Here is a 26,067-nt window from a genome sequence, read left to right on the forward strand (position 1 = left end):
TGAAATATTCAACCAGCCTGGCAGACTGGGCTTAGTGAAAGAGGATTAGACTTTGTTCGAAAGTGATTTATACCTTACAAATCATGAGCCCTCTGTGAACAAAACTTTGGGATAAAGATTGAGAAACTGCAATCTGTGGCAGCTTTATAAAAAAAAAGTGAGTGGAATTAAAGGGGGAAAAGAAACAAGAAAAAAAATCCTTGCTGTTACTGTTACATTTATAGAAGTTCATTTCAAATGTTAAAGTCCTCTCCATCTTCCTCAAATGATAAAACTTAATAAAAACAACAGATTTTCCACAGATGATCTGGGTCACATTCCCAGTTAAAGCTGCTGTACAAGGAGGACTGTGTGCATGTGCACCTCTATTTATATGTGTGTTTCTGCAGTGTAAGCACATGCTGTCCTCCATCTGCTGTTTGATAGAGACTGTTTCCTTTCCTGTGCAGCCAGCCTTCCTGTACTGCTCTGCTTCAGAGGGGAAATGGGAGCAAGGCAGCCACACACTCCTGACAAACCCCCTGGACAAGAAACGTGGACATGCACATACAGCTAGACGGACAATGACGCAGCCACACATTTTTGTGTCCTCTCCTTTCTCTTTCCTTCCATCTTAGCTATTGGTCTTGTTTTCCATTCTTCCACCTAAATAGTCCCAAAGCCAAAACTATTGTTTTTATCAGCGGTAAAATCTACTACATCAGACCTGCTTCTTTCATCTGCCTTTCAGACGATGCCGTGATATTACTTTTCAATCCTGATGTGCAGCAACACAAATGACTTTTTTTTCAGTATATGGTTAAAATTGTAACGGCAAGGTCAGTCAGTTACAATCTTAGATGTTTTTTATTTCAAATGTATAGCTTCTTGTGTAGCTGAGCAATAGAGGTGTTTGTGGACATCTTTAGGTGCAAATGTTTTTACAAAAGCGGGAGCTGTTTTCAAAGACTGTATAGGTTTAAGAATCCTTTTTTTTTATATATTAAACCTTCAGTTTCAATTGGTTAAATATAATAATAAAGAAATAAAAAAAAAAATGAATAAAATAAATAAAAAAAATCACTGAACTACCTATCAGAATGGTCTACCGTAGCCTACTGCTTTGACAGTAGTCTGGAATAGAAGGAATATACAAAAATAGCAAATGCACTAATTTGTTTACATTTCTTTAAACCAATAAAAATCATCTTGGGCAGTCTTATGCCCAAGTTGATATACAGTGAATCACTGTCTCAGCTGCTGTAATTTAGCATTTATACCAGTGTTAGCATAACCCAAGTTGCATCTGAGATTATGGTCATGCTGTGCTTAGGCTGGAGATTGTAGGAATGGATTGAAAGAACATAACTGCATTGGAATTGGGACCTGATGCAAATTTGGTAACGAGCGATAACTCCAAACCCATTGCAACACTGGGTCTCATACTTAATTAGCTTTAGCCACAGTGAATAATTGCAAAGAAGATTTAAGGACTATAGTGAGACCAGGTGCTAAGTGGTTTTACTTCTATTTCAATTTTCTCTATTAAGAACATTTTAAATTCATCAAATGGAAGGTGGAAAAAGACATAACATCAATGAAACCGATGAGGTTAAGAAAACAAAATGAAATAATGATCACAGAGAAATTCCGATAATGAAGAAAAGGTATCGGTTCAAATGTGAACAATACTCAATGCAATGCAATTCTTGTATTTTCATATGGTAAGGCAATCAAAGGTCTGATTTAGGTTACAGATGTTAGAACAAAGCCCGAAGCCACAAGAGACCGATTCACCTCACATACTATCGGTCACATCTAAAGTACATGGAAACAACAGCATTTTAAATTCCTTCAATTCATATCCGTCTTAGTGGTATTTTCTATTGCTGCGCTGTTTCTTGATTCTTTTACAAGTCAGCCCAGACAGCGGGCTGTAGCGTTCAATATCCAAAAATGAGGAATTTACTGAAAGGCTGCAACATGCAATCAATCTATGATTGAAAAAAAAGTCTATCAAGATGTAAAAAAGGAACCGTGCTTTGAAACTCAAAAGTTGCAGAATCTTCTAAATGATCCCTGAAGGCCAATCTAAAGTATTGAAAAATAAATATCAGCAACCACTACACAGTGTTTCGGTCTATGAACTATTGTGTATGTAGAAGTTAAGAGTGTGCTGATTTACCTGGATGAGTGTTGATTCAGTGTGTGCTCATTCTCAGATCCATAATAGCAAGTCACATGGTTCTGACCAAGAGCAGTGGTCACATTGTTGTCGCCGTCTTCAGTGAGGAGTTGTATAGAAGCCAGGGGCGGCGGACTGAGACGTGCTCTCACAGCCCAGTGAGGAGAGACGATTCTTTTATCCTGCAGATAATCAAGTAGCAGCCAGCTTGAATTCTTGAGGAGCAGCACTGGAAGCCTTACATGGATGCTCGCCTCCTTTAGTTTGGGAAAAAGTGAGAAGGACAGAGCACATTTAATGTTAACATTTAATAACTCAAGATAGCAAGACTGATAAGGAGAAGCTGGAGGATGGGGCAACTGTGATGCTGTTCCTGTCTTGAGCGCAAACAGTTTGTAGAAAGCAGAAGAATGTAAAGTTAAGAGTAGAGAACACCTTCCTTTAAAGATGTCAGGTAAGAAAAGAGTATCTACTATGAGTTATCCCTCATGCTGAGGATGACACAAAGTAAAAGAAAAGTGCAAATAAAAAGAGGCTCAACAAAAAATGTAGCTTCGTTGAAGAAGATTTCTTAGTTTTGGTATGGGAAACACTTTGCAGAGTGCCTAAAATGTATTTTTTAAAACGGTCTAAAACAAGCACTCAAAGTGTGCATCACTTGGTATCCAGGCTAACCTAATTTTTAACTGGAAAAAAAAACAGTCCCCTGATATCTAAATCTGCCAGATTTGGAGCATAATTTTAAATAAAATCTCTCTTCTCTTTGCCAACTTATTCATTTTAGTCCCAGAAAGAGAGTTTTTTTTAAGTCTGTGTGAGAAAATACTGGCACACACTGTGTATTAGCTCTATTGGAGATTGCAGCTGGTTGCCATCTAGAATACGCACACCTCCCTTTCTGACCAATGAGAAACTAAAAAGGAAAGTAAGGGGAGGACATGTGTGTATGTGAGGAAATGGGGACACAATCTATCAACCTTGGAAAGCTAAACAGCCAGTGGATCTGGATGTTCTTGTTTGGAAACCTCACAGCTTCATCTAAAACTGTAGGATTTTGCACTGAGGCTATATCAATTAAGTTCTTGATAAATGATCACTCAAAAAAACTCAGAACTATAAGCTCACATCTTTTTTTCCTACAACTTAGCCATTTACAGACAGCAGTAAGGTGCATGCCTTGTGGTTGCCATGGTGACTGGCTTGTCTAGCCAAGCTAAAGGAAGATGGGGGGGGGGGTGTATCTCTCTCTGCTGTTTTTCATTTTCTAAGCTGTAACGATAAACTAATGGACACATCTCCTGCATCCCTTTTACCTCCCCTTCCCTTCGTGAAATCAAGAGAAACAGAGTCAGCATTTGCTCTGTGACGTTCCCTTAAATGAGGAGTCATGCTTGAGGATTACCATGATAGTCGCGTAACAGAAGAAGAGGTCAAAACTCTGGCAGGAAAAGTAAATTGTATTAAAAAAATTAAGAACATAACATAGATTAAAACATATTTCTTGGAAAACACAGTGAGGGAGTTCTTGAAATCGGATATAAACTCAAAGTTCATAAATAAATCATATGAGGTCTGACAGAGTGGAGTCGGATCAAGCAAACTGTTGAATAATAGAGGAACCTTTCTTTAATGCAATCAGATGCACCGCGTCTCGCTCAACAACATCTAGGTAAAATACTGCGGCACATGAAAGCTGCTGAATGCAGACCACACCAACCTGTATGGGTAAAATTAAGTTTTACCCATTTTGTACGGCACATAATGAGTTAATATCAAAATCAATATTCTACTTAAAATCTTCCTGGATATTTGGAAAAAGGTAAGGGGAGACAGTTATGAGAGGTGAAAAAAAAAGGCAGGTTACAAGAGGCTTCCTCAGGTTATCTCCTAACAGTGACCCAAATCACTCAATCAAGCATGACCACCTCTCTTACAAACAATGTTTCTTCACAAGAAATTCTGTACCACAACATTTTTTTTATCTCTGCATTTATTAGAGAACAAGTGGGAGAACTGTCAACAGTATGTGCTAAACAAGGCAGCTCATGATGACAGTCAGCTGCTGTCAATGAATTACCTCCTCACACTAACAGCCATTTCCACAGTGAAAGTATTAAATACCACATAAATATGCTTGTAACTTCTACAAGACATACAAACCATTTGCCATGTAAAGTGACTGTATTTTTACTTGACAGCCAAATTGCGCACGAGTCATAAAGGAAAGAAAATATGGGCTGCAAGTCATCAGAAAATCACTCTTTATAAAGGGCTTATAAACTATAGTAAAATAACTAATAAATCATTTGTTGTTTTTTCTTAAAAAATGGCCATAAATTATCTTCATCTGCTAGGCTGGATCCTTATAATATATGCGATATTACAATCACAAGATAATCCATTTAGCCAGTCATTAAAGTGCAACTTGCACGGAATGTACAGAATATTTTGAGGAAATATGTTATATCATGTGTTTTATGACACCAAGGTGCAGAAATCCAGAAAAAAACGTAGCCATTCCGGGCACCTCTAAAAAGTACAGCAAAGGTCACAGTAAGAGCTAGCAGAATTCAGTGAGAGTGGTTTAATCCGTGCAGCATGTTCTACTGTATATCTCCAAATGCACGAGGATTCCTAACATCCGGGGGACTGGCAGTGATGGAGTACTGAGATACAGTCTGATAGAGATAAGAACTGTGCACTGCAAGGCTTCTTTTCTAGTTTCATACTACATCTTTCATTTGTCTCGTTTCTTCCTCCCTCTCCAACTCCAGCCACCTCTATTTTGTTCCACTTTAAAAGCTATGTTAGCAATCATTAGCTAATGCTGCAAACTCACCTCCGCAACATTTGTCCTCCTCATTGTTTGCTCCTGGTTTCTCTGACTCCTTACAGGCTCATAATTATACACCCGCCATCTGTTATGTGCTTGTGCATTTACATTTTCTATCTCTCCAGCAACCAAACTCCAGCGTGGATCCATATTTCATGTTGTTAAATTCAATTGCTTAGCTGCTCAACCTTCGTCACTGCAAAGCTGGGTGTTTTAAGGAGTCCAAACCTTTGCCACTTTCAAAGTAAAGCAAATAATGCAGCAACTTCTGAAGTTGAAGTTTGGCAGAGAAGGGGCTGAATGAGTGAGTCAAGTGGCGTAAGTTTCACCTGCACAGCTGAACGACTCACTGAATGTTACTCACTGTTATTATTTTCCACACAATGTCCACGAATGAGTGCTTCTATGGGTCTGTCTGGCAAACCACACGATGCATCAGGTTGATCATTTGCATCAACGTATAATTTCATATACACAAAACCAATATAGATGTATAGTGAATAGATTATTCACATTTATCCTGAGGTATGATGTATGACTTCATAAACAGACGAGAGAAAAATATGAACCAGGAACGATAAAATACATTTCCTGTTACTGTTATTTCTGTTATTTCCTGTTGAAAAGGTGTTAAGCCCACAAAACTATATTAGTTGTATTTAGGGTACTATGTGTTTGAGGCTTAAAAAAAAACATGGACTTCAAAAACTCAAAGAAGTGATAAAAACGTTATCGAATTTGATCACATCACCGAAAGGCCAGATTCGTCCATTCAATTCATTTTCCATACCCGCTTAGTCCGTCGGTCGGGTCGCAGGGGGGCTGGAGCCTATCCCAGCGGTCATTGGGCGAGAGGCGGGGTACACCCTGGACAGGCTGCCAGCCCATCACAGGGCCACACACAGACAAACGAGACAAACGACCACACACACACTCACACCTGGGGAAAATTTTAGACACCAATTAACCTAAAATGCATGTTTTTTGTAGAGTGGGAGGAAGCCGGAGTACCCGAGAGAACCCACACATACACGGGGAGAACATGCAAACTCCACACGGAAAGGCCCCAGCTGGGATGTAAATCAGGAACCCTCTTGCTGTGAGGCGACGGTGCTAACCACCACACCACTCTGCAGCCCCGAAAGCCCAAATTGTTAATCCATACATAAGTAGGAACTTCATGAAATTATAACTGTATTTGAGTGTTAATTCATTATGATCTTCATTAAAAATTCTGTGGGTTTGAGATTTGCTGTACAGCTACAAACAAAAAAAACAAAAGAAAGTCTCCCAAAAACTCTCATATAGCTGCTATTTTTCTAAGACGCCCCAAAGCTCAGGTCAAATAGCACCATGGTGACAAATACCAGCTAGACGGATAGATGGACACCTTCAACACCCACATACAAGCTAACGGACACAAACATGCCTTTCCTGGACTCATTCAGCTCTGCAGGGTCGTGATAAATCAAATCAGAGCATCATACCAAGAACTCAGAGTACACCAACACAAATCCATTTATAGAGATAAGCTTTGAGGGCAACTGCTGGCACACACACACACACAGAGATTTCAAGTGAAAAAGAAGATACGTCTTTTCACCCACTAAGTCTCTATCAAACTCTAAAATCAGTTTAGCTGAGCAATGTTTACAGACTCTCTGACATGACACGGTTTGTCACATCCAAAAAAACACATGCCTCCAGCAGCCCAGGACCTCCCGGAAGGGGACACAAAATAATCCCAGAATCAGTAAATTAAAAAAAGGAAAGGGAAATGTTAGACCTGTGCAAAATTCGCCTCAAATCCAACAGTGATTAATCTTTATTTTATTCTTATGACTGCTTAAGAATTTTTTCCATTTCAGGCCTTTATCAACTGTCACAAGAAACAAGTTTAGAGGATTAAAAAAATACAATAACATACACAGATTAATCTTTAGGTAAAAGAGGAGGTTTGCGATTGCCTTCAAAATGCTGCATAAACTAAACAAATAATATAAACACAGATAAGATGGTGATATACTTATTATGATGAAGCTTTAATTAGACTCAAGCAGCAGCAGTCTAGCTCCTGCTTTACCAAGTCAGCGTTAGAGATGCGTGAAAGTGAGAGAAGTTGTGAAGCACATTGTGATTTATGGTGTTTACAGCCAAACCTGAAAAGGGCAAAATCAGACTCTCAATATAAAACTAAATTATGTTAAATAGCACTGAAGAAAACAAATGTGTGTGGACTTTATGTTGTTGTAATCAGACGTGAATGAAGCTGTGTCCCTGATGAGCCATCCTCACATTTGGGGATTAATGTTGCAGAGAGAGAGAACAGGTTACAAATAAGAGTGTGATTTTGTAAGCTCATCACCTGTCTGCCCAGTCTTCCAAGCACACCTGTGTATCTTGGCATCCAGCTCTGCCGAGCACCAAAAAGTGGCCCTTACCAAGGAAAGCAGGATTTCAATGTGATAATATCATATATACGCTCTTCTAAACTTGTCAATCAAGTTTGGAAGAGCGGTTATAATCAAGTATCTGGAAATGACCAAAAGAGCCCAAGCAGGGGAAGGTCATTTACTGCCAGCTTGGGTTTGTGACAGACTGTATCAATAGTTTTATTGATAAAGTGACCAATACAATGATGGAAAAAGCTTCCGAGATAGAAAATGTCAAGAGTGAATCAAGAACATAAGCAAGGATCTGCTGCTGAGGTCAGGTGTTACAACTCCTGAATGCTTCATTTATTAGTAGTCTGTTGGCTGGTTTGCCAAGACTGACATGTATGAACAAGTATCAGATGTATTATTGTACAAATGTATGATTGAACATGGAGGAATTTCCTGCTTCAACTTCCTGATTTTCCATTGAGGGAGATCTTTTTTTGTGTGTGAAAAGTCTTTTCACGACTATCAGATATTTTTGTAACAAGCATTTACTGTGGGACAAATGTTGTCTGTTTGTCTTCAGTGAGCCCCAGGTTTTTATGCAGAGCCACAAATATTTCAAGTACATTTGAAAATGAACTGTGCTGCAGGCCAACGGAGGCGTTACACATTTTGTTAGGAGGCAAGTTTAGTTCTCTGTCTGAAAAAGTCATGATCTTAATATTTGATATGTCCAATACTTTGGTTCAGTACATGCACTTATTTTTAATACTTACAAATGTGTTCCCTGTTTAAGTAACAGGGAACAGGTAGAGTGCTTTTTGGCATGGTGTGACAATAATCACCTCATGAATGTGAACAAGGAGAGGATTGTGCATTTTAGGAGTAGGAAAAAGCCAAACACTGTAGGCAGTGCAAGACTACAGATATCTGTGTGTTCACATGAACAACAGACTAGACTGTAAAGGCAACACCGAGGCTGTCTGCAAGAAGGTACAGAGCAGACTCTAATTCTTGAGAAAGCCTAAAGCATTCAATGTTCAACACTGAGAAGAAGAAGATACACAAATATCTTCCATAATTCTGTAGTAGAGAGTGCAATCTATAGCCATCTACAGGGGCAGCATCACAGGCAGAGACTCAAATAAACTGAACAAACGGATAAAGAAGGCTGGCTATACTGGGAACTGCTCTGGCACCCATGGAGATGATCTTGCACAGAAGAATGCTGAACATAATGAAAAAGACTGCACACCATAGTGATTACCCAACACAGTGTCTTAAACCAGAGGATTCTTCAGCTCTGCAGAAACAAAGAAGGCCATGCCTGCCCACAGCTAAAGCTCTATACAATGACTGTTTATAATTACTAATGAATATTGTTTACTTATTTGGAAGGAAATAGTATAATTCCCTCTTGGGAATAAATAGAATATGATTCAATTCAATTAAATTCAATTAAATGATAAGCAGAGCATCCTGATAAATACCAGCATGGTGGCATTTTTATTTGAAATATATTAGCATGTAGAGATTCATCATTCAGCTCAATATAATTTGACTCATATTTCAATCAATATGTGTTGCAGCCAGTGGTTGGAATCAAAATAAAGCATTGCTTGAGGGATCTCCAATCGGTGTGAGCAAAATGTCAATGAATTTCTTTCTCTATTTTCTATATTTCTTCCCCTATAAATTTCCCCAAGGCCATTGATTTCAATGTTTTTCTTTTATCAAATTACATTTCTGTATGAATGTCTGCTTCATCATGCACTGTCAGAGTGTGTGATGGGCTTTGTTTCACACCTATTGGTAAATTTTCAGGGTGCAGATATTCTATCATAAAATGGTACCAGAAACAGAAGAGGAAAAAAAGAGTATTTCCTGTCCGACTGCTACGATATAAATATCTTGATTTTTCAACAGACTATGACAGTCACTGTTCTCTCAGTGACTAATAGATCTGCTTAATGTACACTACTCACAAAAAGTTAGGAATATTTGGCTTTCGGGTGAAATTTCAGGATGAACTGAAATGCATTATAACCTTTACAGGTGAACTTAATGTGACCTTCTGTAAACTTTTGAATGCACATGTCCAACTATTCAATGTTTCATTACTTTTTGCACAAGTTGGCAAGTAACGGCAACACATCGCCATTGCAAGGCTTCAAACAGGATGTTCTCAGACGGATGTGGCCACTGAGCTCATGAGTGTCATCAGCAGGTTGCAACAGAGATACAGAGAGAGTGGAAGAGTCACAGAAAGGCATAGAAGTGGACGTTCCTTTGGCCACATCCCACACTGATGAAAAGTGCCCTGCGGAACCGGATGGCAACTGCAGGCACATTTAAGGGAGGTCAGAGGCACCCAAGAGTCACGTCAGACCATTCGAAACCGTTAACATCAGTCTGGTCTGTGTGCTAGACGACCTGCAAGGGTACCTGAGCACACCACCAGGTTGCATGAGCCAGGGAGCATTTACGCTGGACGAGGGACCAGTGGGAGTCAGTGCTGTTCTCTGATGAAAGTCGATTCACGTTGAGCAGAAATGATGGCCGCCAACCATGTCGGAGACTGTTGGCACCAGACGAGCCCTTGGTCGGGGTGGTGTTACAGTGTGGGCAGGTGAGTCTAGTCAGTACAGAACTGCCCTACACTTTGTGAATGGTACAGTGACAAGCCCATACTACCTGAATAACATCATTCATCCAGTCATTGTGCCCCTGCATGAACAACACAGGCCTAATTTCATCTTCATGGACGACAATGCTCCAGCTCATCGCGGTCGCATCATTCTCCAGATCTGAATCCCATAGAAAACCTGTGGGATCAGCTGAGTTGCCGTGTAGAGGCTCGTAACTCTGAACCCCAGAACCTCTATGACCTGTGGGCCGTCCTTCAAGAAGAGTGGGATGCCACGCCTCTGCAGACAATAAGTCGACTTGTGAACAGCATGAGATGTCGTTGTCAAGCTGTAACTGATGCTCAAAGGCACATGCCAAGTTATGGAGACATTGACATATTTTGTTGTGGTATACCCACCACTATTGTTAGCTTTTGTTTCAATAAACTGTTTGAGATGAGGAAATCACCAGTGCATGCTTCTACTTAACTCTTTCGGTGCCATTGACGTCTATAGACGTCAATTTAAAAAAAAACGTTCACTGCCAAAGACGTCTATAGACGTCAATTGCGTTTTTTAACGGAGCGGGCTGGGGACAATCTAGCGGAGTTCGTCACTAAATCTTAGGCTTGTAAACACTAAACAGAGAATATACTGGCAAAATTACCCGCAAGGTGGCAGCAGTGCCACTTTGCACAAAAAAAGAAAAAGCGTGTTTTCTCCGTTTTTTGGGTCAAACAGCTGTTTTTGGTGAAACCAACCTATGTTCTACTGTCTATTACTAAAAGACTGAAAATGGTAGAAACAAACTTTTTTTTCCTGATCAAAGAAGAGAGTCTACTCTTTCTTTGGTAATTTCGGTGTGTACATAGTCATAAGACACACTTTTCTGTGGGTCTTGGAAAATCAGTCAAAATACTGAAAAACACTTGGCAGTATGGGTGGCTCTGAACTGAAAATGGCTAGCAGCCAATGAGTTAAATGCCCTACTTTCATGATTTAATAACACTGTAGCGTGAACTTTTTAAATTTTCCATAAATTTCACCCAAAAGCCAAATATTCCTAACATTTTTGTGAGTAATGTATATTTGTTCTTCTTAGAGTTAGAACAAAAAGCAACACCGCAAGATCAACTGCTTTTAGGCCATTGTTTAGACTGAAAGTTAAGCTACGCGCTAAAGCAATTAGCCAACCCTTATGTACATAATGAGGCAGAAATGCATACAGGAATGTAAAAGCAGAGAGAGCCTGTAAAGAGAAAACATGGAGAACTAAATTTATCTATAGGTTAAAAAAATGATTAAATATTTAACTTAAAGAGCACAATACATTCCCAATAAAATAATAAGTTTAGGGAAGTAAATATAAATAATATTACATTATTAAAATCAATAATGGGTATTGAAAGATAAGTAGAGGAATTAACAATTTAAAAGAATTGGAAACTGAAGCAGAAATATAAGTTATCTCATATTCTATAGATTAATCATAACATAAATATATGGTTTAGGGTTTTTGCAGCATTAATTGACATATTAATTTCTTTATTGAGTTATTATATAATTTTGTATTTATTTAGGATTTATTAAGAGCAACTACAAAAAGAGTATCAGTCTAGACAGCCTGTCAATCCAATTCTCAATCATAAGACTTATGGCACGCCACAGGCTGTAAAAAATCCTCAGTTCATTAGAAGCGCTACATGTGAAGACGGATATTATTCAGCGCTCCATCTAGCAATCCGGTACACATCCCCTCAGTGGTGGTGTCTCCATTCCCTTCCTGCTCTCACATCCTTTCCCAAAGCTTTCTCTCCAAGGCGCCTTGGAGCTGCGCAGACAGAACAGGGTTAGGATTAAACAAACCCCCAGCTGAGGATTCCCCTCAACATCTAAACTCTGTGAACCCCATGTGGTACATATTCATGACAGAGAAATTGCAGTACTCAAGGACAAGGGAGAAGAAAACACATAGGCGCACATGGGCATTTACATATCATCCTGTTCTACCCACACAAAGACAACACACATATAGACTGACATTAATGGGCACCAAGAAACACGGGCACCCACACAAATAGGGGTGGGAATAAGAAAAAAAGCAATGGATTTCTCAAGTTATTTGTGTGTATGTATGGCAACAGCCGAAGGCAGCATGTTCCGGTTTTCTACACTACCTTGTCTGGGAACGGAGAGTTTTCACACATTCGCAAGAAAGCTATGAAATGAAGACTGCCAAAAATAAGGAACTGCAGTAAGAAATGAAAACACAGATCTAACTGTGAACTAATATAACAATTCTCTTTTTAGGACCAGCTTTCTGTATGCACTTTAGAGCTTTTGCTACAGAAAAATTAAGCTGTTTATCAGATGATCGCCACTCTCGCTGCAAGTGTATATAACCTAAAACCTCAGCACCACCGCCTCTGCTGTATCTGTATACCCAACTCCTTTGACTACTGCTCAGAGGAACTCATTTTGTGAATCTTTATGAAGCTGACTCAGAGGGCTAGACGTCCACAAGCAGGAAGAGAAACAGTTTAGATCACATCCTGTGTGTGAACTGTGGTTTACAGGCAAACGTGGGGATATAAAATTAGCTGGTCTGTGAGAACTAGAAAGACAGAGAAAGAGAGAGAGGGGCAGGTCAAATAACAAAACAAAAGGATACAGCAGCTGGAACGAGCCATAACTGGAACAGCTCTGGGTGACTTCCTGTCAAGTGTGACAACTCTGGCTATATCAACACACATCATCGTTTGGTCAGTTCTGGCCTGAACGTGTGGTATATTAGGTCAGACTGAAGTACAAAATGGCACACTAAAAGTGTGAGTCATGACTAAGAACATTTATGTGTGGGTGCGTCTCATAGTCACAAGCCCAGTGTTAGTGTTCTAAAATGACTAGCTCTGTAATGAAATTGAGTGGAATAAAGCCAGATGTGACAAAGTGGAAAGAGAGGAACAACAAAGAGGCAGCACCCATGCTCCATAACACACATACAAAGTGTTAAATGGATAAAATGTTCATTTTCTTGGTGAGGAACAGTAACACTTATCTTATTTGTTTCTACCTAATGACTGTACAACAATTGGAATATTTCCTTTCATTTTCGACTCCCTTCACCATCTTTGGAGGAAATGATCACGCTTTTCAACTTTTCAGCTTCCTAATTCATGGCTTGTGATTTTTTTCACTCCGTGGTACAACTTAATTGCACCCAAACCTGCTTGCTTGTCTCTATTTTTTTTCCCATGTGCAGATAGCACCCTGTCAACATAGGCTGGATTATCTGACTATCAGAGCAGCTATTATAGCGGTGCAGGAGTTACTATCACATTGTGTAAGCTTGTTGGATATACTCTGGAGCATAACAATTGAGTCCTATAGATCTCACCTCCTGTAAACTGAGAAAAGAAAGCCATGAGTAAATCATAACTCTTTAATTTATAATGAATTTGACTGAATTGCACTGCATCTTTAAAGTACCTTGAGATGACTGGCACTATATAACTTAAACTAAATTAAACTGAACTGGATTTGTAAACCATGCTCATGAATTTAAAAAAAAATCTTAGCCCACTGTTATGAAATCCATGCATGTAATTTTGCAGTCCATGTAAAAAAAATCATAGACTGATTTCCAAAAGATTTGTCTCTTCTGAGAACAGGGAAAGGTGCCAGTGTGGGCAGGAGTTCAGTTCAGCTCACTTGGTACCTTGATGAAGGCGGAACTAAAAATCTGTATGGAAAACCCCCATAAAAGGAAAGCAGAGCTGAGACGAGCAATACCATGCGGGGTAAAAAGTACATTGTTTCACCAACGAGGTGCTGCTTTTGAATGTCTATGCTTGATGCTGTGCAAGTTGCACGTATGTTCGGTTTTAGCAGTTTATTATCTGAAAAGGGGCTGCAGTGGAAAATTATACCACAAAAGCAGCTACACTGTAGCCTGGGAATTCTCATGCTGCTTTGTGCGCAATTTCATTCACGCTGCAAAGGCAGCCTGGAAACCACCGCCCTTATTTTTGCCTGAGTTAGGGAACCAATCACAGAACGGGGAGGGCAGCAAGACGATGACGACGTCTATGCGCGACACCGAAGCTTGTAGAGTGTTAATCCAACATGGCAGCGGACACAACGTTACCGTTCAATGCAGCCTTAGAAAGTGTTTTAAGTAGCTTAGAACGCAAGTTTACTTTTAAAAATCGCCATCGTCTTCTCATACACAGTAAAGCGTCTTCTTCTTCCTCGTCGAATTTCTGTCGCTCTACATACGTCATCTGGTATAAGTGATACAATTGGTTATGAATCGCACGCAAAGCAGCATGGGAAGAACCAGACGCCATTTGATAGACATTCGTAGCGCCCAATAAACGGCTCTAGGCATTCGTAAACCACGCCTCAAATACGAGAAAATGCACACCTAGTTCCCAGACCACCATCTCATCGAGATGTGGACGCATCAGCCAGGCTAGCTACACTGAGCCTTAACAGAGAAATTGAGAGACAGAATAGAGACGGGCTTGCACAGTCCAATTGCATTATTATGTTCAGCTATGTGAAAATGATTGACTTATCTTATGTTAAAGTGGGTATGATTGTGCCAGACTGGACATTGACTGTTCTTTAGGGGTGTCCCGATCCGATCACGTGGTTTCTGACTCGGGCGGTATCGGACGTTTCATCCCGATCAGCGATCGGATATATAGCCTATCTATATATGTATATTTATTATCATTATTTTTTTTTATCAGAACTATGATATTTCAAAACAAATGGGAAAAAATAACAGCTTAGTATTTACTGTTATGTGGTGGTACCGTCAGACCGTCTCAACCATAGACATAATATACGTAGACGCCTCATAGACTGACGCTGCCTATTGGAACTGACGTATTGGAACAGCGCGGCCGCCATCTTTTATGGGTCTCCAATGCCTCCACATTACATTTCGACAGAGGAAGGTGTATATCCCCAACTACAATAATCATAACTCCCAGAATTTTTATGTCTATGGTCACAACTACACACAGAAACAACGCATGCGGCATGACGTCACTTTGCTGCGTGCCGTAAAGCGAAGCAGAACAAGGCAGCAGCTTGAAGCTGGGGGCGCGAATGTGTGCGGTGTCGAGGTATTTTAAGGTGGATGACAAAAACATTGCGATTGCAAACTGTGAGATATGCAAACTTGGGAATTCAAGAGGTGGCAAGAACATCACTAACATCCTTGATGAGAACAGGAACAGGCTCAAACCTGACATGGTAGAGATGTTGGTTTTCATCAAGAAAAACGTACATTTCCTTCTGTGAAGCCAGAGGAGGAGAGTAAGAATTAGGAGTGCAGTTCCGAAAAGCTCATTACTGGCCTTACTTTATAACACTGTGGCAATTTTATTTGCTTATTTGTTTACATGCCTGCCGGGTATTTCAAGTTCAGCTGCTGCTCGTTTTTATGTTAGACATTGTTGCACTAAACTACAATGTGAAGAATTTGTTGATTACTTTTTTGTTAAAGCTACCTCACAGAAGTGCTCTGTTTATAAGTGTTAAATGATAAAATAGTGAATACATTTTTTTTTTTTTAAATTAGGGACGTCCTGGATCTGTTTCTTCGCCGTTCTTCATTTTTTTAATGTACTTTAGAAATATCGGATCGTGACTCGTTATCGGCAGATACTCAAAATCAAATGACTCGGAGGCAAAAAAACAGATCGGGACATCCCTACTGTTCTGGTAATGTGGTACTGGTTGATCTAGTCAATCATATTAGTGGTGGCTTGTCTGTCCTATGTCTGTGTATATTTTTGTTTGTTTTTCAATCTCCAAAGTAAACAGGCTTTTTTTTTTCTTTTTTTTTGTTGGTGTTTACCGTAAGTACCATTAGGGCCACAGTGCATTCAGAAGCATTCACAAGCAATACCGTAACTACCACTACCAAGCCTATAACTCTGAAAGCATGAAAGGATGATATAATGTTGTGTTGGATCACAGTTTTTAATAAGAAAAGCCTTCTAAGATGAACTTTTTGGGGTTGTTGCTATCATTTTCATACTGTCCTAAGCAATGTCTGTCTGGAACAGGAAGCAAGAGCTCATAGGAAGAACACACTGTAAACCTAAATCAACAGGATACGGAGGTTTACAGAGTAACATCCACTGCACTTAGGAGCAGTGAGCAGCCACGCCTGACATAAAGGTCTCAAACCTCTTTGTATCTTTTTCTTCAAAGGCATCACTTCAGCTAATCTAAAGGCAGGGCTGTGTGCATGAGTAAATACTGCAATCTAGGCATCAGACAGAGGGGAATTTGCACCCCCCACCCTACACTCCTTCCAGGAAGCAGTCGTGTAAATACTCAGCAGCATGATCGCCTGAGATGTAACGTGAAACATACCAGAGAAGCAACTCAGAGGGCAAAGGGATCACAGTCCTGAAATGTCTAAAAATAAGAGTTTTGTGTTCATCTCAAACAGGCCTGAGAGGATTCAGGATTGGTCTTTGGTGTATAAGATTACTGTTTGCCAAAAATCAAACAGATTCAAAAACAGGATTTCCCCTTGGATCTCATACTGTCCAGGGGCTCAAATTACAGATGCAAAATCTGTGTTGTGTTATCTTAATCTTTTCCCTACCTGCATTACAGCAAGCCTGAGGGAAATCATGAGAGAAAAAGCTAGGATAGGAGCTGTGCTACTCCATCTTTACCAGGTAACAGGAAATTGGCCATTCAGCACATCATCTACAGTAGCTGCTCCAGTCAGCATACAGACTGATGGATGGCAAGTCACACTCGACCAGCGACACCATTGATTTGCTTCTCATACAACCCAGAACTGCTGATTCAAGATAATGTTACATTTCAAAGGCTTTGCTTTGGTGACGTGATGATAAATTCGGCAGATGAGACTGATAAATTAACTCAGCTTACACAAACAGGTGAGATTCATTTAACACCACAAATAGATTTTGAGATGGTTGCTTAATTCCATCCACTGTCAGGTTATGATGAATGATCTCATAATAAGGATATCTAGAAGGGTCATAACTGCTAAATCCTGTATGTCAAGTGAACCAGTTACAGTGATCTACACTGTGACTTTGTTGTTCGCTTCAACTAATTCAAGACAGTGTTTTTTTTTTTTGGTTCACCTTATCTGTAAATCTAGAAGTACTACAAAGTCATAGTTACAACACTGTGGATCAGGTGGTAGGTCATCCACTAATCAAAATGGAGACAGTTTGATCCAAAGCCTCTCCTGATGCCAACAAGACACTCAGCATGTTTACATGACATTAGAGGAAAAAAATGTTTTAAGAAGATTGCATTAGTCTAACAAAAACTGGAGTTTTAAAATAAATGTAAACATTTTAATCCAAATGAAATCAAACTGAGTTAAATGTCTCCTGCATGTATATATAAACTGGCCAGGGTGCTCTATGGATGCTCTACAGTTCCTGTTGTGATCTTTGACAGGGAATTAATGCCAGAAGCCAGTACCAACTCAGGAAGATACTAATCATACAGGATAAAAAGGAAGGTTCATCTCATTTGTAAGAAAAAGTAAAGCTTGTAGAACGTATGAAATGTACAAAGCAGTAAAGAGGTCTAATTCACTACTCAACCTGGTACTAATTTGCCACTAGCTAAAGTAGTTGTTGATTGTTTTGCTCCGGCATAATAGACCAATGAAAAAAAACAGTAAAGTACTAAGAAGCTGGAGGAGGTGATATCGCCACTCAATGTATCAGAAGGGCATGATTAACCTGACATTATGTGCTAGGACAATGTCACCAGGCCTAAACAAGCTATAACAGTACCTCAGCTTAACTGTGCACGTAAACACACCATCTATACTTACTGCTGATGGCAGCAGAGCACCTTTGGTGTGTGTATGTGAAAGGCTGAACAGAAATCACACCGTAAAGAGCTATGCAGAATCTAGCTAAAGCTAAAAGGCCCTCTTTAATTGAAAACCATTTTACCTCAAGTTATATTCTGTGTAGCAGTCAAGTGATATGGGTTCTACAATAGCCAGAAAGTCCAATAATTCAATGATAAATGATTACACTTATTCAACACTATGCTTGCATTCCCAACGATTCCCAAAGATTTATTATGCACTTAGAGGTGCACATTTTTAAATGATAAATATATAAACTAGAATTTGTATCTGCAGGTAATCGGGAATATTTTGCGGCAGCCACACTGACACATCTGCCTGCTCTGCAGATGTGCTGACGCTCATATTTCACGTTTTTTTTTTGTTAAATTTACCAGCCTCATGAAGAAAAACAAAAAATGTGGTAATCCAAATTACTCTGTGGTCCGATTAATGTATTTACCACTAATTCCCTAACTATTAATCTTTTAACTATCCTCATGGCTGACATAGTTTCGACCTAATTTGCAATGAAGACTGAGAGAAACTACACTCAGCAGTAGATGTTTATGATGGTGACATCCTAAGCATGAAAATGACCTCCTTTGTTTATTTTTGTCTTAAATAACTCTTTCCTAGTTGTTCGTACAAATAAGTTCCACTTAAATATAATAGGATGTGGAGCATATTGTAAACATGCTAGTGAATAATACTAGTCATATAGTAGCACATATATCCCTAAATTTTTGGTGCATGCACAGGTTCTGATTCTCTCTTTTTTTTTTTTTAAAGAAGAAGAAGATGAGTTATATATAGGTGACATTGGTTAAATGAAGTGAAGCATTACAGCATTGGTGTTGTTGGACATATTCTCTGTTGTAATTCTCGGTATCAGACTTGGCATTATTAAAAGTGATGCTCGGTTTGGGGCTCATGCTACCTGTCACGGGGATTACTTGTGTTGATCTTTGTAAAGAGCTGTAAACAAAAGGCTGCACGTGCACAGCTCTGAGGAGCGCAGATAAGAAAGTGTAGGAGGGGTTCTGGTCGCAAAGGGGGGGGTTTAGGATCAGTGTGCCAAGCTAGCAGCTGTGTGATGGATTTCACACACATCTTCTCATCCATCTCTGCATCCCTCTGTGATGAACAAAGAGCGCCTTTGGAGGGCATGCCATGTAGAATCACCATTTTTACATTTGCATCATTTGCCCTTACTGCACGTTATGCATGAGAGCTCACATCCCATGATGGTTTAACATGCATTAAATTGTCTTTGTCAGGCACGTGGGTCTCATTGGCAGGAATATTTTCTAAGAAGGAAAGAGAGTAAAAAAAAAAAAAAGTGGTTTATTTACAAGGCTTTCAGGAGAACACCTTGAATTCAAGTAAATCGATTGATCAATTGACAAATCCAGCAGCATGGCTGAGCTACACTGTCTGTTCTGCTCTCAGCAAGTGCAGCATCTTGGCTGCACAACATACAAAATCTAAACAGGATATTGCATCCCTCATGACATCAGCAAAAAACGAAACCCCTTTTAATTTATACAATCAAAAAATAATAACCGAGATGCAATGCCAGCCTCAGAGGGTCAAAAATGTGCAGATTAGACTGTCAGTAATACAGAATCTGGATTATTGCAATCCTGTAGCAGCTTTGCGCCTACATATTACTTCTATCCCAGCCACAGCAATAAAAGACAATGGCACTATTTGTTCCCCTAGAAGTGACAGTACCGCACAGTAACAAAGAGGGACTCATTTCTAATAGGGTCAGGAGTGATTAGACAAGCGGCAGCACTGGCAGCCCACAGCGAGTCTCAAGATCCTCCAGAATCCCCCAGAATCCTACTGGATTTGTGAGATTATGACCTAACCAACGGCAGTTAGCCTATTAGTGCAGTTAGCTGTTAAAAAAAAAAAGGTTAAACTGACAATAAAGTGTCTCATATTCTGAAGAGATCTCATTAAAACGTTTGGTTTGTATTAAAAACAGATTTAGTGTTAAGAGAGTATGCCGTTGCAGGAACACACAAGTGTGATAAAATGGCACCCAACTGTCTAGACAACTTCACATATCTTGTGATGACAAATTTACCATCTTGGCCACTGTGAGTGTCATTGTGCTTTTGATGCATAATTTATAAGCTTCCCACCAAAGAAGTCACAGATTTTACACACAGACATCTGAAACTGTGCAAAATGTAAGCACAGACGCAGATGAGTGATATATTAGCATATTTATTTTGCTCCAACTTCAGGCTAAGACTTAGAAATTTGGTTTAAGGCATGGTAGTCCTCTTTATGGAACACTGAAGGATTATGTTATTCTGAAATTACTTACAGTAGTTTGCTTTGCTCTGGATTTAAAGAAACATGCGACCAAGGGTAAATCAAAGTATAGTTTCATATCCAGCATGAAACTCAAGACATAGAAAGAGTTTCTTGGTTTTTTTTCAGTTTGAGAATGCCTTCCTTTCATTCAAAATAAAACATATTTTGTGATTTCAGGAAATTCAATGGAAAGAAACAAAGTCTGGAAAACTTGAGGGAGAAAGAAAGAAAGAGAGAGAGAATACAGATCAGTCAGTGAGACCTGTTCTTGCCCCACAAAAACAAATGACATCAGAGTAGCTGCCAATCAGCTGATGTGACTCTGAATTCACCCCAGCTGTTTTGTGACACTTTGTTATAAGCCTATCAAAATCAGTAAAACAGCTCACTGCAGTTGCACCATGGATTAGTTAAAGCCAACATGGATAACGTAACATTTTAATTCAGATGTACTGTAGAAATCATCATTCCGACAGTAGTTGTTGGAGCAATAAACAATCCGGTTACACTTCAAGTAAAAATGTTGCTTGGGTAAAGTGATTCTGGGAGACGCCTCAGTCTAATTAAATTCTAGACATATCTAAAGGAATCAACTCAGAGATGTACTCACTCTAGTTGACATAGCAGGTTCAATTAGATGCATCTTTGGTAAATATAAGGCATCTACATTCTATAAATTATTTAATAGCATGCAAAAAGATGTATGTAAAGGTCTGGGGATTGTCTGGCAGAGGGACCTTGGCTGCACTTTTAATGATGAAGAGTGGTTGAAAATATTATCAGATAATGGGAAATACATTAAAGAATCAAGAGGGAAATTTACACACTACAAGATGGTACATAGATTTTATTTCACCCCATCCAGGCTCTATAGAATGGGCATACTCACCAATAACCTATGTTTGAAATGCAAAAATGAACCAGGAACTTTTATACATGCAATATGGGAATGTAAATGTATTCTCCCATTTTGGAAAATAGTACTACAACACATTGGAAAGTGGATAGGTGTGGGTATACCCATGTCACCAAGACTCTGCTTACTTGGAGATCAAACAGTGATGCCTAATTTGTCAAAACACCAAATCACTGTGGTGCAGGTGGGGACGGTCACGGCTGCCAGAATAATCCTCAGACTATGGAAATCTACAACTGTTCCCAATGTTAAAAGCTGGTTGGAACTAATGTTAGAAATAGTGTCATATGAACAAATGATGGCCAAGCTAAATAATGACATAAAAACTTCAAGAAATCCTGGAATTGTTTCCTCTCCTGCAATATTGGGACAAGTAAACTACTATGATGAACTGCTGCTTTGGAAAATACTGACGAGAGAGAGACTACTTCTGTTTGATGTGAATAACGAGGATATTCGATCTTTTGTGAAACTTTTATTGATTTGATATGCGCTGACCTGGTTATTATTTTTTTTTATTTTTATTATTATTATTATTATTTTTCCTTTTTTTATTTTATAATTTGTTTTGCTTTGTTTTATTTGTGAATTTTGTCCTGTGAGGGTGTGGGGAGGGCCGGGAAGGGTTATGTGCGTATATGTTATAAATCAATAAAACCTTTAATAACAAAGATGCATCTTTGGTAAGAATGTAAAAGCATCACAAAGAGCAGTGTTACACCGCAGGCAGTTCCACAGACTGACATTTCAAAGCCAACAATTTCATCACCCCACGTATTGAATGGAATCCCAGCTTGTCATTACAGCAAATAAAATCATGAATCTATTCACTTGGCTCGCAGAATTTAAATGTCAGCAATCATGATTGCGAGCCATAAATAAGACACCCTGAAATCTGGCTCCCGATGAGCAAGTCCTTCAAAAACTAAAAGAACAGAGCGACTTTCTAGAAAGAAAAGCCTGACAGGCACCTAAACAGTAAGTAAGGGAAGGCTTAACAGACGATTTTGCTTCTCTCTGAACTGGACAGTTTGAAACAACTTCACATCACAATTGAATTGGAGAGTTTTAGATTGATTCAAACAAAATCTAATATTTGTACTGCTTTGTCTTTATTTAAAACCAGAGGCATCTCTTCTCAGGATATCATGTAGTGGAGAATGTCGACAGTAACTAAAGGTCAAAAGCAAACATTTATCCACCTACTGTTCCAGCATGGCTCGCTGAACGCCTCGTTTAATAATCTCTTTCTAAGTCACAAAGTAAACAGATTCTAATCATAAACAAGGATCTGAAGATAATCTACGGAAGTGTAATGGTTGCATATGGGCACATATCTGGCAGGTATTGTGACAGATCAGTGTGGTCAGTAAGAAAAAGAAGTTGCACACTGTCAGTGGGTAAGCGATTTTTAAAGACATTCAACATGTTTGACAGTTTTTTCTACAGTGATATCCAACAGATCCATATTCCTTACAAAACACAACAACCATTTCATGTGATTCAAATTCAATTCAATTAAAAAATACTTTATTTATCCCAGAGGGAAATTAAATGTTGATGTAGCTCAATTAAATCAAGGAGTTATTATAGATGCTGATGGCTGTGGGCAGGAAAGATTTCCTGTAGCGGTCCGTTTTGCATCCAAACTGAAGAAGCCTTTGACTAAAGAGACTCTGTTTTCCGATAACAGTCTCATGGAGAGGATGTTCAGGGTTGTCCATAATTCTTTTGATTTTATGCAAAATCCTTCTTTGCATTATTGTCTCCAGAGGTTCCACAGTCGTCCCCAGAACAGAACCAGCCTTCCTTATCAGGTTGTTGAGTCTTTTTAGGTCCCTGGTTCTGATGCTGCTGCCCCAACAGATGACGCAAGAGGAAATTACGATCTCAACAACAGACTTGTAGAATATCTGCAACATCTTGTTGCAAACCTTGAAGGACCTTAGCTTCCTCAAGAAGTACAGTCTGCTCTGTCCTTTCTTGTAGATGACTTCACTGTTGTGTCTCCAGTCCAGTCTGTTGTCCACATGAACACCAAGGTATTTATATTCCTCAACCACCTCCACTTCTTCTCCCATGATGGAAACAGCGTTTGATCTGACCCTGTTTCTCCTGAAATCTACAATCAACTCCTTTGTTTTGTTAACATTCAAGATGAGATGATTGTTCCCACACCATGCCACAAAGCGGTCCACCAGCTCTCTGTACTCAGCTTCTTGTCCATCTCTGATACACCCGACAACTGCAGAGTCATCTGAATATTTCTGTAGATGACAGGAGTCTGACTTGTACTGGAAGTCTGAAGTGTACAGAGTGAAAAGGAATGGTGAGAGTACAGTCCCCTGTGGTGCTCCTGTGCTGCTGATCACCTGGTTAGACACACAATTCTTCAGTCTGACAAACTGTGGTCTGTTTGTCAGGTAGTCATTAATCCAGGTGATTGTTGAGGCCTCCACCTGAGTCTTCTGGAGTTTCAGACGAAGCAGATCAGGCTGGATTGTGTTAAATGCACTGAAGAAATCAAAGAACATGATCCTCACAGTGCTGCCTGCTTTGTCCAGATGACAGTGGGTTTGTTGAAGCAGGTGTATGATAGCGTCTTCAACTCCAACTCCATGGCGATAAGCAAACTGCAGGGGGTCCTGATATGTGCTGGTTTGCTTACACAGGTGGGTCAACAGGAGTCTCTCCAGGACCTTCATGATGTGGGATGTCAGGGCAACAGGTCTGTAGTCATTGATGACTGAAGGATGAGTTTTCTTTGGTACCGGAACCAGACAGGATGTCTTCCACAACAGTGGTACCTTCTCTTGGGTCAAGCTAAGGTTGAAAAGGTGTTGCAGAATCCCACAGAGCTGCTCTGCACAGGCCTTCAGGACTCGGGGGCTGACACCATCTGGACCTGCAGCCTTGTTCCGGTTCAGTCTCTCCAACTGCCTCTTCACCTGACTTCTAGAAACAGAAAAGTGGGAGGGGGAGGCAAAGGGGACAGCAGCATCTCCTGATTGGGTTGAAGACAAACTAGTGGAAGCAGAAGAATCCATGACTGAGGTGGAGGTGGAGATGTTACAGGAAAGCTGTGGGTCAGAGGAGGGTGGGATGTCTCTTTGGCTGGGAACAGGAGGGGAGGATGGTGAGCTTGTTCCTGAACTGAACCTGTTGAAGAATGTGTTCAGCTCATTTGCTCTGTCCAGACTTCCATCCATCCGATCCGATGGATGAGATGAGAAGAGAGCCCACATTTAGCCCACCATTCACCAGAGTTAAACATCATCATGTCATACCACTGGTGACTAACCCAATCTTGTGACAGACAGTCAAAAGCTTACATTGGCCTACAGTGCAAAACATTACAGTTTCACAACAATGGCTAAGAAATAATACAAATACTATGTTTTCCTGACTTTATTACCTACACTGGGGCAGTTTAATTTTCAAAACATCAGTGGGGCGATGTTCAACGGTAGGATTAATGGAGATCATCTTGGTCACTTTCTACATCTAACCAGTGATCATTTGGCCACAATGAAGGAAGACAGCAATGATGGATAACACTACTCCACAGACCTGAATATCAAAGATTGCTACTCTAAGCCCCATCCTACATAGCTTTCTCCACAGTCCTTGCACCTTCCCCTCTCACTCACAAGATTTCTTAATTTTCTTACGAATAGTTAAGGTTTAGCTGAAAACACACCAGCAGCGCACTACTGCAGCGCATCATAAGAGACTTGTCAAGTGTCTCCAATAGGTTGGATTCACAAGTACAAATTTCAAGCATCAATGGTATTACTTCTCAGTCACTTAGAATGGAGTGACGCCTTACGCGGCCAAATTGAATTTTGGGTCCATTGCTTTGCTTTGCTAGCACAGCCTGCAGTGGGGAATGGTCCAAGTGGCAAAAGAGGCACAAATCAATCAAATTGCCCGATTAATGATGCATCTGAGCATCTAACGGACTGGCAGTAGTTCCAAGCATCAGGCCTGCCCACCTTCAAGCATTGAGGTTTCACATTTGTGTCAATCCTACCTTATCACCAATAGGAAGCGTTGCACTGCAGCCCACATCTGACCACGCAAATCATTGGCTGTGGTGACTTTAATTATAAGTTCCATATCGTTGTCTATTTTTATAATGAAGGTGAAAAAATACATATATTTTCATCATTGATTTATGACTTAAAAGCAGCAGAAAACCTACACATTTGATAGGCTGCCAGATGAGGGTTTTTTTGGCTTTTTTTTTTCTTTTTGACTATATAGTGCCTAAACTTACTGTAATATTCCAACATTTTATACCCTAAACAAATATTAAATGCAGGTACCAATTTAAGTCAGCAGGGGGCACAGCTGTACAATTTCGGGGGTTTGCCATAGAAATGTTTTCAGCCACATTCAAACATTTGTTTTAAACTCTGTGGAGAAACACACTTAAACTTGGTTTCTTGCTAAAAGAGCAATACGTTTCTGACAGGATTTAATGATGGTATGTGGGTCCTATAGCTCTGGTTATTTTTAAACCTTATCAATCTTTCATCCCCCATTTTACAAATACAATTGACAGGAGACAGTGCTGCTAAAAAAAAATTAAAAAAAAAAAATTCAGAGAACAAATTCTAAAGCATTATAGAAGAAAAGGTGGGTCTACATGTCAGGTCGCGTCTACCTTGGAACCTTTAGGAGTTAAAAATGTTTAAGGATACAATTAATATACATGGTTAGGTTTGCATGTTTCTAAAATAAAATTAAAAATTAAACATTAACACAATTTATTTACTTTAAAATTTATTGAGCTGACTCCAATCATGCCATGTGAACTACAACCATAGATTGTGACACTACTACGTTTTGGAGATGCTCCTGGCACATGTTTTCTGGTTAGACTTGGCTGGGGTGACGTAATTCAATTGACCCTCATAAAGGG

General features: G+C 39.6%; 1 protein-coding gene across 3 annotated transcripts in view; it reads right to left on the minus strand.

The window, feature by feature from the left end:
- ptprea (protein tyrosine phosphatase receptor type Ea) overlaps nt 1-26,067 on the minus strand; it is a 66,295-nt gene that overhangs the window by 29,092 nt on the left and 11,136 nt on the right. For all 3 annotated transcript variants that reach the window (XM_075456785.1, XM_075456786.1, XM_075456787.1), the window contains one exon: nt 2,165-2,421. The gene's annotated coding sequence lies outside the window, so the exon portion shown is untranslated. The remainder of the gene's footprint in view (nt 1-2,164; nt 2,422-26,067) is intronic.

The sequence above is a fragment of the Odontesthes bonariensis genome, chromosome 23 (genome assembly GCF_027942865.1).
Source record: "Odontesthes bonariensis isolate fOdoBon6 chromosome 23, fOdoBon6.hap1, whole genome shotgun sequence".
Taxonomy (NCBI): Eukaryota; Metazoa; Chordata; class Actinopteri; order Atheriniformes; family Atherinopsidae; genus Odontesthes; species Odontesthes bonariensis.